General features: G+C 37.9%; 1 long non-coding RNA gene across 1 annotated transcript in view; it reads right to left on the reverse strand.

The window, feature by feature from the left end:
- Positions 1 to 7,821, reverse strand: part of LOC136710900 (uncharacterized) — a 93,884-nt gene extending 86,063 nt beyond the window's left edge. The window contains exon 1 of the long non-coding RNA XR_010804680.1: positions 7,779 to 7,821. This is a non-coding gene — a long non-coding RNA (uncharacterized lncRNA). The remainder of the gene's footprint in view (positions 1 to 7,778) is intronic.
- Positions 7,822 to 16,310: the final 8,489 nt, after the last annotated feature.

Below are 16,310 nucleotides of genomic sequence, written 5' to 3' on the forward strand. Positions count from 1 at the left end.
CTCACCTAAAGTAGTAAAGCAAAGAATGCACCAAATCCTGTATAAAAACATTTCCTGACGTTAAAATAAATAAACAATGGCAATGCATTTAAAACATAGCCGCTTACAGCTCAAATAAAACAAGACATTATCAATATATTTGTTGGTGATTTGTAATGTGATATGATGAGGTATAAATGCATTGCTGTGGTTTATTTATTTTAGCATTGGGTTTTTTTTTTATTTCATGTGGGGTTTGGTGCATTCTTTGCTTTGTTAAAAACTTTGGGGCATTCATTTATTTATTTATACATACTCTGCTTCAATTTTAGGAACCAGAAGAAACCCACACAGACACAGGGAAAACACAATAATCTCCTACCAGAATGAGACCTTAGATGAGAATCAAGTACTGCTCAACTCATGAGATGAAGAATCAAATTGCTATGTACTCCCTAAATGAAGCATATAGCTCAAAAAACAAGACATTACTTATATCTGTTGGTGATTTTTTATGTGATATGACGAGGTATAAATGCATTGCCAGTTTGAGAGCAAAACACACTTATATCACCATTTTAATAACACACAGTGCAGTAAATTGTTTATATTCAATAAGCATATGCTACTTAACAGGGGGGTACCAAAGGGAGAGGGTTACTGATCAATATTATTGCACACTTCCCACTCTATCAATTTAGTGTCTGCTAAGAGTTCATTATCCACTTTAATACACTGGCTTAAATTAAAGGAGAAAAAGTGGAATATATTAACGGTCCCTTTACCCAAAGGTATTTATTAATTTCACACAAAGCCACACATTTAGCAACTCAACATTACTGTATCTCCACACGTGGAGGAAATTACACCTAGTACAAGAGAATAAAACTATGCCTTTTTGATCAAAAGCAATAGCCCCCGTCATTAAATTAGTTCAACAAAAATTGTCAATCTTAAATATTATATTTACAGTGTTTAATTGACTGCCTAACTAAATCACATATAATACTACATGGCCTTATAAAAATGAACCAATTACTAATCATTAAAAACATGTAGTTAAATTTAAGACATAATTCTGTCTGTGCATTGTTAAAAAGCCATTTCCTTGTGATAATAGCTGTTTGGGTAGAAGCTGAGGTTCAGTCTTAATGAGGTAAAACCCAGAAGTCATTTGGTTGCTCTTTGTAATTATGCAAATGAAGGTGCATGTTTGATGAAGCTGAGAAGAGAACTCAGTCTCTGTGACTGTGAGCCAAGCAGGTGTTTCATCTTTCCCTTAAATCATGCCACAGATGATGAGGTACCATGCTACAGCGGGGCGCCTGGAGTTACAGCTTTTTTTACAGCAAAAATGTGTTCAAAATTATGCTTATAAGTGACGGTATCAAGGGGTAGTTTGTGTAACGTTATGATGTGAACTGTCAAAAAAGTGCTGTAAAATGCATGCCAGGTTAGTGGCAGCGTAGTTGTCAGTACAGTAAATATACAACACAGAACTGTAAAACTTTTACTGCAGTTGCAGAACATTAAAATCACAGGAACCTGTAAAACACTCTATGTCCCTGTATACTTAAAGGATACACTGTTATCTTCATGTACACTCCCTATTTCTAAAAATGATATGACACTGTGCAAAATGTAAAAATAAACTGAATACAACAATGTGCCAATCATTTAAACCCTATTTTTAATTAAACAAATCTGAAGAAAAGGCAATATTTCTAATGTTTCAAAACTATAAAATGTATATTTTAATTTGATGCCAGCAACATATACAAATATGGGATTGGGGAAAGAAAAAAAATCAAATAAGGCAATAGATCAGTGACATAACTGGGTTTTAAAAGAGCATCTCAGAGTGTCCTTCAGGAGTAAGGATGGGGAAGGTTTACCACTCTGTCAAAAACTGTGCAGGGAAATAGTGAAACAAATCAAGAATCATGTTTCTCAACGTAAAATAGCAAAGGCCCAGGGGATTTCTTCATCTACAGCACATATTATCACTAAACGTCTACCTCTCTACTTGCAAGGGACAAGGTTCCAACAGGCTGACAGCGGTTTCTATGCCCTCAGGTGACACTGAATTAAAAGGAGATGGAAATCACTGCATGGGCTCAGAAACGCTTCCCAAAACCATTGTCTATGAACATATCAACAAATGCAAGTTAAAATTCTTTCACGCAATGGAAAAACCATATATAAAAAGGACCTAGAAAAATTGCAAATGCTTGTTGTAAGCACACTGTCCAAAAGCCCGCATCCACAATGGTATGGAGGTGCACGTGGCCTGGGTGAACTGCACATCACTGAAGGCACCGTTAATGCTGAATGATATATGATGTCTTTCTTGACAGAGAGAGCTATGCATTAAAATGCCCTGTTCCTGCAGCTCTCCCCGGTGTTGCCCTGATCCAGCCCTCACCCCTTGCATCTTGTACAAGATCTTTGCCTTGTCTTACCTACAGCACCGTGCTTGGCCATGCAGGGATGCTGTTTTAGCCCAAATGGACCCTGTGCTGGCTTTTACTCTTCCACAGAACCATACTTTCTCATACATTTTCATTACTTATATTTTACCTTCCCATTAGTTACAACTCATTGTCTCTATCAGTACTTTTACTTCTGTTTTGCTATTTGTTGAGTCTTTGTTCCTTCCAAAGTTTTCCCTCATGAGCTAAGGGAGAGTTTCCTTGCCACAAAACTGCTTTTTTGACGACTTTTGTTGTGAAAAGTGCCGTATAAAATTTTGATTGATAAATTTGATATAAAAACTTTTGGAAAACCATACCATTCAGAACTTTTTTTTTATTGAACTTTTTCAGGGAAGGCTTTGTTTATGTTAGCTTTCTATTTTTATTTAAATTTGGCCCAGCATCCCAACTTTACTTTAAGTGGTGTTTGTAAATTTCTGCCGATATATTAGCTCCATATCCTAGCATCACCAAACCATTCTGCTCTTCTACTTTGTCTTTCTGAGCAAAAATCTGCCAATAAAATTACTGGCATCATCCTGCATTCCCAACATCTGCAGTAATACTTAATGTGAGTACACCATAAGCTAGAAATATAATCAATATAAATATGAAATTACATGAACAGTTTACTTTTTGATAATTAACTGGAAAAACAGAAATGGGAGTTTTTTAACTGGTGGCACTAACAGTGGTACTGATACATCACTTACTCAGAGAACATGAGAACACTGACAGCAACTCTTGAGGATAAAGATAACCATACTCCATATATTTAATAAAAATGTTAGATCCAGAAAATTTGTTATTTTTTGTAAAATATTATAAAAACAAGTTAATTTTAGTACAAATAATTATTTTAACTGACCAGACTTTTGCTAATGTAAAATTGAACGCCTGACACATGCTTAAAGCTGCAACAAAGGCATGTTTACCACATCTTTCTGTAATAACAGTCTGGATGGACCCTTTCACCTATAGCACAAAGAACACAATGACAAATTTGTTCCAAAATACTCCTGAGGTCATGTAGATGTACTTACCAAAATAGCATGATGTTTTTTCATGCAGTGGCATCTGAGGGCTCCACGATTTCTGGCATAGCTTGACAAAGACAGACATATCTCCAGATTCCTTGATTATCTACATTCTCTGATATTATGCATTGACAAAATCTGCTTAACAATATTCTCACAAATTTGCCACAACCCACCTGGTTGATACTCACCTGTTACAAATCCACCTGCTTATTGTGCTATGCATAAAAATTACGTAACTGGCTAATTCTCTACATTTCTTTCTCTCCTGTCCCAACATTTGTTGTAATGTGTTGAAGACATCAAATTCTGCATTTGTTTACATTTACAAAATATTATTAAATTGGTAGTCAAACATCAAGTAAATTCATGGAAAGGTTTTAGTTAAATTAAATGTCAGTAGAATTAAATTCAACAAATTAGAGATTATTTTTTTATTCCATTTTACAAAAAAATCCAGAAATTAATTTGTACTATAAAAATGTAGAGTGTAACTTGAATGAGTTTTTAGGCACATTGCTACATCTTATTAACTCACTGGAGAAACTTTGAACTAAAATTATTAAATTGAAAAATTTTAAATAAACGTCAAGACCAGAATTTTGAAGATAGAGAATATAAAGTCAAGTGTAACTACAACATTAAATTGGGCACATTTAATATTCCCAAACAAAAAGATAATTGGAGACATACACTTACAGGACCACCACAGTCACAGTGTTCAGACCTTGAAGAATTACTGTTTTTTCTGTGTGGGTTTAGTGCTACCCTAATGACTCACAGGCTCCCACTGCACTCTAGAGATGTATAGATCAAAGCACATACTATACACTCAACCGTATTCTCACTGCTTCAACACAATGATATCTTGCATGTTTTAAGACAGTAGAATTTAAAATAACGTTATTCATTTTCATGGATTTCTGTATTTCAATTTACAGAAACTTATCTCAAATTATGCAGTGATAAGTTATGAATGGACACAGAATCCCAGAATGTAGCAAACATACTGGAATTTAAGAAAATAGTGACATTTTCACTGAATACTTTTAAATGATAGTATTCGTTTGTATTATTCTGTGATGTACTCTCTTAGAAATTAAAGGGTATGGTAGAGGCACATTATTGGTCATTAAAGGTACGACAAGTGTAACTGTACCATTAAAGGTACGACAGTAGTTGTAAAGTCCAGTTGTGTACATTACATTGTCTTCTCCAGAAGGAGAGGTGAATATTTATAATCGTTCATTATAGAACTGTCCTGGAGATGAAATGGGGCATATGAAATCAGCACTATCTTAAAATCTAAAATGAATATAGAATATGGTCCAATAATGTTCTCTAACTGAAGGTACAGAAATGTCCCACCACATTGACCATTGTTCTGAGAGCGGCATTTTATTAAAGTAAATGCAACATTGGAGAGTAGGACAAAGGATGTTATTCCCTGCTCTACCCTGACACACATACAGGAAAAGTATGCTTCCTGTACTGCGCCTTGCAATCCGTATATTCGTTTTAATGGGAGCGCATGCAGGATGTATGATTCCAGCATTGATATTTATGATAAGATCAACAAGCTTAAAGGCACAATATCAATATCTCTGTTTTACTAAAGCAGACTTGTAATTTGGTTTACCAGACTGTATTGATTGCGGGTGTGAGAAAAAGCTCTCCCAGTCAAAAGGCCCATGGTCTAGTCTGTTCACAGAGTGTTTTTTGCCTCATGTCCCACCCCCTGCCCTTTAGACTGCAGACAGCAGCAGGGCTCTGCTGTACCCCCATTATACCCTTCACTCCATGCAGGCACAAAGCAGCAGTATCAGGACCCAGAGTGTCCTAATTATGGTATTCATAAAAAGATGAAATTGAGTGTGGTGTAAATCTGTAGCTTCAGGCAAAATCAACATCTCTGCATTACACCATATGACCCCTAGCTGTCTGCGGGATACAACGTGCATACTGAAACTTCTCAGGAGATATCAGACTCAGTGTGCTTCAGAATATACAAGTGTTCTTGTGCGTGCTGATATATGTGTGTCTGTGTGTGTGGCTTTTTATCCAGCTACAGTAAGGGAATGAAGTGCATCGATTGCTTGTGATTATTAACTAGAGTGGGATAAGCCCTCTCCTTATTATGCAGATTACTGGGGCTGGGCGCTGCAGCATATTGTGCAGATGCAGCGCAGCAGCTGCTGCTGCAGATGGCTGCTGTACGGCTCCATCATCGCAGAGCTATTGTCTCCACTCTGATTGTTCAGGGGACCAGTGAGGAGCACTTCAGAACAACCCGACTGCAGTGAATTAAGAAAGAGAAACGGAGAAGCAGACAGTAAATTTATACACACGAGGCCCGAGAAAACATGGCAGCACCACTCGACACGCAGTCGTCTACACACATAAACACACCCCGAATGTCGCCACTCAACAGAGACGCTGTGCAATGCAACAATGTGCATAAAACATATGCTGCCTTAATTTTAGTTTTCCATAGCTCTTTAGCTGGTTGGGAAAAAGCAATGTGTGAAATGAGATGGGGCTCTGAGGCAACAAATATATTTAACCTTGTTCAAACCATAATGAAAGCTAACATCACTTCCTTTCCTAGTGAGTATTGATTTAGCTCAGGATGGGCAAATATTAATGTGGATTTTGATGCCACTGCTCCACTGGGATTATCTTTATCTAACCAAGTTCAGTGTATTCACATACATTGTAATATATATACCAACGAAACACAGATTTTAGTGCAAGAATGTTGTTTATATAAGCTTATAGAAGGGGGTTTATTAAGCAAAAATGACTGTGATAAAGTATGTCTCTTAAGAAATAACAAATTCCTGCACCACAAAATGCCTACCATAAAAATAAGAATTCCATAATAACCATAACGCTTCATCCTCAAGGAATTAAAACGTGAACGTGTATACATACCCTTGCAATTATTATGAAATCACCACACTTACAGGACGCTCACTCAATCTTTGTACTTTGTAGCAAATAAGTCACAGATACCACACAAAATATTACTTGTTGAGGAGCTAATATTTACAGTTGATGAAAAATAGTGTAAACAACTCAAACTCAACTATTTTATTAAAGACTGGGTGAGTGGGATGCCCTGTGATGGACTGGCAGGGTGTTTTCATTTTGCATACCCAATATATATATTACGTCATTAGAATGACAACAGAGAAACGTTACAGCCCTATCTCCATGGCCAGTGCAGATCTGAGAGTAATCACTGAATACATCTTTCATGTTTAAAATGACCTCAACTGCTGAGAACAAGCCTATTTCAAACACGATTTGCGTAGTCGTGAGGAGCAAAAACGCTGGGTTTTAGTCACTTTTGATTGGTTATATTTCTTCCCCATTCTTGCTTTTGCCATTTTTAATCAGTACACATATTTCTCCATGCTCATTTTTGTTTGGTTGCATTTAATGATGTCTTTGCACACTCAAATAAACCCAGATTCAGTTCTGTGACTGAAGATCTTCAGACGGGTCCAGCACTGTGACTGGAGAGACTCAGACACGGAGGTGGGACAAATCTGAGATGCTTGCTATTTGTTTATTTCGGTTTGTGGGTTGGTAGGAGCTCCTGATCCTCAAATGAATGTGCTAATGCATTCAAAAAGTTAATTTTTCGTATTTGGTCCCCTTCCAGGCACATTGCTTGGAATTTGTAACCTACCCATGTTTTCTCTGCAACAAATCTTAAAGACAGAAGACAGAATAATCAACATTCATTCAACTCCTGCAAAGTGCTGGGTTTCCTTCTAGGAGGAGTTTTATCATTTCTCTAGCTATAGATTAACGGACAACTCTGGTTGGGACAATTTTACTTTCAATTAGCCAAGACCAGAAAGGTTAGTAAGCACTCCCTTTTAACTTCAGGCTAACCTGCAGTCTTAGACTTGTGCCAGTATTGTTTTAGTAATGCAAATGAGATAGTTAGCTACCAATTGATATGTAAATAAATGTTTAAATAATTCAAAACTATTAATGTTTCACAAAAAAAAAGATTTTCTAGGGGTCTTAGTGTTGGCGAGCACTAAGTGAACCCTAGAAACAATGATATACAGGTTAATAAGCCAAGCTATTAGGCAAATAATGACTTATTTTATGGCTTTAAAATGGGGAGTTAAATAACAGTCAAGGCAGAGGAATTTTAAAGGGCTAAAGCTAACGGTAGATATATCACCCTAAAGTATCCGTGGTCTCGTGGCTAGCCCATTATACTGCACAAAAGGCACTTCGTATTAAAATATTTTTACAGAGTTACCGGTGAAAATACAGTGTGTATCATAACCGTTCCTCGCAGCGACTCTCGGCTCGAAGAGGTTCCGAGAAACTTCGCGAACATCTCAACGTTATGCAAATACGGAGCGCGGGTCTCTAGGCGGAAGCCAATCAGATTAAAGCGTGCTGCAGTAGGTTACGTCACGTATAACGTCTACGTTCACGCCTGAGTTCGTTTAATATTTAAACATTCGTTCACATTTTAAAAAAAATCCTGATGTCAGGGTTAATATTTGTGATAACATTTTTTAATTCACATTTTTTTCTCTTAGTAAATACAATATTTGGAATATTTTGTTACCACATAATTATATAAAAATTCCTTGTTGGCTACATTTACAAGATATAATTATTGGATTTCCTGTCCTACCATATTCCTACCTGAAATTACACGTTTTCTTGACAGAATATTTACATTTTAAAAACGAAGATAATGTTAGCTAGAGACAGTCTCATATCTTATAATGCAATAATAGTACTGCATTTAATAACGCCATAATTAACACTGTAATGTTTGGCATATTTTATTGGAGTTAACCAGATAAAAGAGAGTGGTTCTCTCAGCACACATACTGTATTCACATTTCACCATGAATATAGCCTATAGCCTAGCTGAGCTGGTTAGCTGACAGTGTGCTAAATTGGAAATGGTAGGTATGCTAACAGTCATGATTATGTATAGCACTGGAAAAAATGATTGGCTTTACCTTAGTGCTGTGAAATAAGAATGAAAGCTCCTTTTTTTTTTTTTATAAGTTACAATCTAGTTAATAAAATTCATACACTTCCCACAACACAGTATCCTCTACCACCTACACTTCAGTTGGTTCAGCTCCATTTAAAATGCTGCGTATATAATCCTTCGTGTCACAGGGTTTCACACTGCATAAAGAGTAGTGTTAGATATGCAGATATGCATTGTCAGATTTGCCCTCCAGGGTAACTGCTGGTTGTCCATTTGGTGGAGCAGCCCTCCCCTGCTGTGTGGAGCTGAGAGCAGGACACTCCAACCACGGGGACCTCCTGGCCCTGTTCAGACATGACACACCACCTCCGCACACTACACACACAGGGTGTTCAGGAGAAGGTCACACAAATGCGTGTGCGCAAGTCACAGTGGCAGCTGAACACACTGTTACAGGCAGAGAAGATGATAGTGATCTGATAATACAGGCTGAGACCTCAGACATCCAGCATGACCTCCTGCTCTGTTACAGCAAGAGGACATTCAACCTGCTCTAGATCTGTTCCTTTCCCACAGTAATTACACAGGGTAAATGGCAAACCAGGTTCATGGAAAGGGAAAAAAGGTGAAGGAACAAGTGAACTGAAGACTTGTATCATTTTAATATCAGACACTTATTATCATAAATTGCTCAAGTAGAGTGGAATCACTACGGACATATCACTACTAAGCCCATGAAGAACATTGTCATTCTTCTTCAATCAGAACACTACGGTTACAACTAATAAATCAATTAGGTTTTTATATGGCAGAGACAATCTACTGAATGCATCAGCTTAGCTTTTCTGTCTGAAAAAAAGGACCATACTTTGCTAAACAATGCATCTCTTGTATTTTACTTTCCACTTGTAGAAATCAGCAGAATGCTTGACTTTATTTCTGGAGTCACCCTAAATATTCCAAAACTGGATCACATTCATAAGACAGTGGTTTATTTTTTATAGTCTGTACAGCTTTTAGCAAAGTGTTGTATTTTGGCAGCTAGGTTTTTCATATCAGATTAAATTCCATACCATAACAAATAAATATAGAAAAGCTATTTAAAAGTATCGCAATATTTCCACAGGTAAACTTTCTCTGTCCCAAATTGCAAAAACAGAGAGTGCTTGGCTGTTGCATATATCTTCTATTTTCTTGCCGTAGGCAAATAAATGGAAAGTACTACTGCAGCCTAAGCAACCCCTTCACATGGAACATTGGAGTGTGAAATAGAGAACTTCATTGGCTTCGCAGAATAACATAGAGTGTGCAGTACGTCTGGCAGAAGGAAAACTTGATGGATTGAAACGTATTTCGCTTTTTGAATGTTCTTAAAATGTTTAATTTACTGCAAATCATCACACTGTGGAGATTAGATAAGATTAGATTAGATTAGGTATGATGTTGATATTTGGCCTGGTAATATATGATGATATCAGTTTGACCTCCGTTCACAAAGAACACACATTCTGTGCAGTATATCAGCCAGGACCAGCGCTTGGGCACCACTGAGTGCAGCCGCGTGTGATTTCATAGGAGAGCAGGTTTCCTACAGCTGGGCTGGGCTTACGGCCCTCAAAAGCTGGCCCTCTGGGACCTACTACTCCTCCTAGGCTCTGACATGTACACCGCTTGTCATATGGTCCAATTTGGTCAATACGGTCACGCTGCTGCCGCGCTACAATAGATTAACCAGACGCCCTTAAAACAGGCATATTATTTTAGTTGGTGAGTGGAAGGTTGATTTTCGAGATATATTGGGCAGTATTGAGGACAGTGTATTTGCTCTGTGCGCTTGGCCCTCTGTGGTTTGCTGAAGCGGTAATTAAATATGAAGAGTTCCAGTGTTATCAAATAATTTAACTTTAGTATATTTGACCATGGTGCAGAGTTTACAAAGTAATATAGCATTATAACCAGCACTTATGATTAATCGCATTGAAGAAGGCGAAAACGTTCATTCAGCAACAATTCAGACTGAACAAACTGGAACGGGTGTCAATTAATATGTCATTTCCACTCCTATTCATCCTCCAAACACATGTTTAAATTTGATTAAAGCCCGTCTGTGTAAGTGTTAGTCACAATAAAGGGAGCGTAATGGTAGAAGAGGATTAGTGTCTGTGACACAAAGCCAGTCCCTGAAGTGCTCTTTAACTCCAGCGTTGTTACGGTTACGGTGGGGTCTGCATGAGGCCACTCTTGATTGGAGGGCCCAGAGGGGAGGGGCCAACCGGTCACCAGGGCATTGTTAGTGCCGTCAAAATGGCCGAGGAAGAATGGCTGATTATGCGACTACATCCAGCAGCACTAACAGGGAGCGGATTTGAATTTCTAACACAGCAGATGTTTGCTAGGCACCTCCATGGAGTGTGCATACACTGTTATGCTAATTTGCCAGTGTTTCCCTTCAACTTAGCTCAGAGTCATTAGAGCACACTCTTAGCTCGGATCCTTCTGTCAAACTAATAATTGGCCATTATTGATATTAATTAACATTTTTTGCACCCCATCTCCGTTCCTTGACCCGGTATCTGTTAGTAAATCTAGTTACTGTGGGCCATTAGAAGCTGTGAAATCCGAGGGACCTCACGCTAGTCACGAGCCATTTATCAGAAAAGAACACAGCCCAATTAGCGCTGAGGGGAGACAGTTGTCTTGATTCGCTGCTGACTACTTCTTGATCACCATTATAAATTGCTAATAGGGCAGCGAGTGCTATGCAGCAGTCTGTAGGGGGCTGATGCAGGCGGCTGAGTGTGACAGGTGAGGGAGGTGGTGATGGCCGCCAGGATGAGACCAGCCCATCAGCCGGTATTTATTACTGAGGCCTATGATGTCACAGCTGATCCCTCTCTCCTGCAAGTCAATCAAACTAATTAGGCCCTGAGCATTGTGAGAAAGGCCATGGAGGGTTATTCTGCTTCCTGACAAAACAATACTTTGAAAAATCTTAAATCGCAGCAGCACTTGCTATTGAATAGTCTAACCCATTATTGTGCAATAAGGGCTGCCGCTTAAGGTTTTTATGGCCACAGATCAAGAGATCATAATAGGAGCATATTGACAGATATTTTTCTTGCAATGCTCAAAGGGACCCACTACAGCAGGAAAATATATCAAAAGCCTATCATGAGTGCTCGGATCTTCTGTGTAAAATCAATAGTGAGCCACAGAAGGCTAGAGTTTTCACCGTTCCCCTCCGTCATTTAAAACGACTGCGCCGTATAGTGCATGGCCCCAGGAGAGTCAGTAACTTAGCAACCATGCAGTTTCTGCGATTAACTATACAGTACCACTGTGATGCTATTGTTGTCACTGCAGTCTTTTGTTGCAGATATTGATGTGAAATGCATAAAAATACATTACATGCACAGTGAGAGTAGCTCAGTTCATGCACTGGAATTAACTCAGCCCTGGTCTAATGCAGATCATCACAAAGACAAAGACTCATTTGCGGCATTGGATTCAGTTGTCAGTATGGTTCACTGGTATTTTTTAAAAGAGTGTGAATCGGATCACATTGGACCAATACACAAATTTAAAGGCACATCATATTTTTCATGTGCCTTTAGATTTGTGCAAAAGACTAAGCCTCGATAACCTTGAGCTTGGGCCACTTGCGTATCTCTGAGAAGTCACATCACTGATTAGAGCCATTAAGAAGTTCAAGTGAACGTTTTTAAAGAGTTCAGTCAATACATTAAAGACATGTGTTGTTAGAAAGCTTACTTTTTTATTCAGTGGCAGTTAACTGTACTTGTTTTCACAGTTTATTACTAAATTAAAGTTAATGCGTTCCTACAAAATTATATTGTCTTAAAAATGTACAAATAAACGTCCAAATAGTAATTTTATAGGAGAAGGGAAAAAATACTTTTAAAACTTTCAATGGAATTTAATATTTTGGAGCATTTGTATCGGGCCATTCATCATACAATTGTCACAAAATGTGAAGAACAGCTGCTGTGTCCAAATGACGTAGTAATCTAAAAATGAACAAGGTTCAAGGTTCTGTGATTTTCTTCGGAAAGTGACGATATGATAAATATGATAAAAATGAAAGTGTATCACAGAACAGCGCTGATTTCGGCTTCATTGGTTAACTTTGTTTGTTATTCTTTTGCTTTCACGCTTCCTATTTTTCATATAGCAGGTGGTTTCCAATGGCCGCCAGCTGCACAGTGCAGGACAGCCTACTTGCTGAATGCTACATTTATATTTTGTTAGCTTTCTATCCTGCATTCTGTTAACAGGTAAATTTTCTGTAAAGAGAAAAAGATATCTCTGACCTATCTTTGATCAAAACACGTTATCCATCAGATATTTACCCTCTCCAAACATAACAGTGCAGTCTCCTGTTCTAGTGTGTTGCTCCAGTAACAGTGGTTTTGTTTCCCTGTGATGCTTCCCCCCTGAGAATCACTCTCAGAGCCCAATTACAAGTTTCATCATCAATCATCAGCGTTATTTATTCAGTAAAACGAATTTCTAATTAATAACTGATGAGCATTATGGCCTTGTAGACTGTAAAGCTATTAATTATGCTTGGCCATGGGGAATTTGTCTGCACAGGAAAGGACTACCTGGCAAATATTCCCTACCATTAGTATAACAGTGGTGAATGTTTACATCCTCCAGGACTAGAGTGTTTAGCCTGCGCCCACTGAAGGATTATCGAGCTAATTAGATCTATGAGTGGCACATGCTTTTATTGTAGCAAGTGCATTACCATTATAATTTATAATGAACTATCACTACAGGGAAATAACTCCAGTGGCACGTATTTCTCATAATATCACAGGGAAAGGCCCAAGGGAGATGTTTATTTCACAATAAAAGAGGGCATTTTAGACTTCCATTGTGTCTTTTGAACAGTTAGCCCATTTTTACGGCGCGGATGAGTCTCAGTGCTGCCACATTAGGAGTCAAGGACAGGACAAACAGAGCTGAGGTGTTTTACTGGACGCTGGTTACCTGAGCTCCGGCCTTGTGGATAACAGATCGTATAAGAGGTGAAATGAGCACAACATTGTGCAGTTGTACTGCGGTCTCACATCATCAGCTCCCTCACCGCCCAGAGCAGCGGCCCATGCCCAGTGCAGCAATAATGATGACTTAGAGAGTGCTTTCAGACACAACGGCATTTTTTTTTGTCAGTGGAAAAAAACAGCAGAACCGCTCAAAACCAAAATCCAGTCCACTATGGCCAAGGGCCTATACGTTTTCCTTATTTAATACTTCTCTATAGCACGGTATAGATTTCGTCACAACACATTGATACAAAGATAATTTTAACCTCAGTGTTACAACACTTCACAAAAATATGCAATTGTTTGCTTTGTTTTTTGCATCTTTATATCCACAGCATTGCCCATATGCAGAGAGAACATCCTTTGCGTATAAATGATACAGTACATGCTGATGTGTGCGGAAAACTGATGGATACTTCCTTGGACGTGTGCTAAGGTTTTACAGAATGCTTATCTACTCAGAATATTAAGGTGAATATGGAGATGCAAGCCTTAATTGAAAAGTGAGATCAATACAGTGATATTCAAGACAGGTGCTTACTCCTTCAGCTGGAAGTACAGCCCTGTGTCGTCTTTTAACTGTCAATGATGTCGCTCCCTCAGCTTGTTTTAACCTTATGCCAGCATTAATGTGCCTCTCTAATTAATAAAGATTATAGTTTCATTTCTTTACCGGCGCAGTTTTATAACAAAGTGATGGGAGAGATGCAGAAGGAGTCCAACATTTGATGAAGAGCCATGAAAAGGCGTAATCCTTACATTTAGGCAATGAAAAGCAGTCAAGCAGTGCTTTAATTTAGCTGTTGTTACAATTCAGCACAATTTTTTGCAGATTTGTGACACTTCTTTTCTTTGCATATGTTTATCTCATCTCCGGAATCCATCCAGCACAAAACAGAGATGGATGGAGTCATGCATGGCTGTATTAGGCAGCCAGAGTCAGTGTAATAAATGTGTATGACTGTAATGCTGAATCGCAGCTCAGTGCTGTAATCGACTCTCTGTGTTTTAGGATAGTGTGTTATTGCGAGGCTTGGTATTCACCACCATCACTGCCTGTCTGCATGTGTGTGTGTGTGTGTGTGTGTGTGTGACTTAAATCTCAGAACAGAGTCTTACTCACACTACTGTTTGTGCCACACTCTCAACTGAGGGCAGCAGCCAGGACTATTTTTGTTGTTGATATATGAAGCAAAACAAGGAAAGAATACTGAATAGTACAATTGTTATTCTCTTTATAGCCCATTTTTAGATAAACAATAGGATCCCGCTAATGATAGGAGTACTCTTGAAAGATAGAACTTTTGTAGGATAAAAATTCACCAGCAGTAAACCTGAGGACACTTACAATGTCATTTCCTAACAACACAGAATGGAGTATTGAAATATTTTTAAAATTATTAAAATGTTACTTGAAATACTGTTGATTCTCGGAATTAGATTTTCATTGCTGTCAAAAAATAAATATCCAAAATAGTAACTTTATAAGAAGGGAAAATAATTCTTATCTTTCAATGAAAGTCAAATAAAAAAATATATATAATTCCAAATAATTTGGGAATATTTCCATTGGTCCATTCATCATGAGAGTTTGTAAAGGACAGAGTAAAGGGCTGCTGCTGTGCTCCAATGATGTAGTAAGCGGAGATACATGTTTTCTTTGTATAGTGACAATATTTTTTATATTTTCCAATGAACCACACTATTACACATTCAGTGGAAATACCATCAAAATTGTCCAATGGTTCCATATAAAAGTATTCCATAAAACATGAATCTCCATTTTTGTGGATTTTCAGCTATTACATAATTTGAACACGTACATGTCCTTCACATTTTGTGAATATTTCATAATGAATGAACCAATAGAAATGCTCCAAAATTGCTTGGAATTAAATCATTTTTTATTGACTTCCACTGAATGTTAAGTAAGTTTTTTTTCTTCTCGTATAAAGTTACTATTTTGGGAGATACATGTTTTTCATTGGACGACAACAGTTTTTTCTTATTTCCAAACATACATTTAAAAGCCCTGGGAAATAATTTTGATTTATTTAATCACATAAATTAATTTATGTGAAATATTCAGCGACGTTTCACCAAAAAACACAAAACAGATATGATAAAGCACTCCTCAAATATGACCAAAATTCACTCTTTCTTCAGCTCACCAGTCTCTTCGACTCAGAGAGGAGGCGGGGCTATGGTAGCCTTGTGATTGGTCAGGGTAATACTGACATAAGCATTACCCACTTTTAGGACCTGTCCACTCTACATCGAGAGGAGAGCGGTGCTGGTCATATTTCACATAACAACCAAGTTTAGAATTACACAAAAATAAAATCACAATGCGTTCCCAGGGGCTTACACTTGGGAGGATAAGAATGAATGATTCAAATATTTCATATCATAATGTAATTATCAGAGCAACTGCAAAAACATAGAAGAAACTGAGAAAGCTGACAATTTAAACTAGAATTATTACTAACAGTGCAGAAGGGGCGGGAATCAAGTGGTTAGGATGGTAAAACCTTTCCTTATGGTCTAAGATGCAAGCAAACACACACACACACACAGAGTGATCTGATGATGTGCTACTTTCTTTATTTCTATGAGCTAAGGGTTATTGTGATTGATTTGTGGATATGCTTTCTTTCCCCCTCTCTCTATCCATTTAAGAGAAATAATGTATGGAAGCAATCAAGCAACAGACATTTTGGAAAATCTATTTGAAATCATTTCGGCTGAAGCCCTGGCA

The sequence above is a fragment of the Hoplias malabaricus genome, chromosome 12 (genome assembly GCF_029633855.1).
Source record: "Hoplias malabaricus isolate fHopMal1 chromosome 12, fHopMal1.hap1, whole genome shotgun sequence".
Lineage (NCBI taxonomy): Eukaryota > Metazoa > Chordata > Actinopteri > Characiformes > Erythrinidae > Hoplias > Hoplias malabaricus.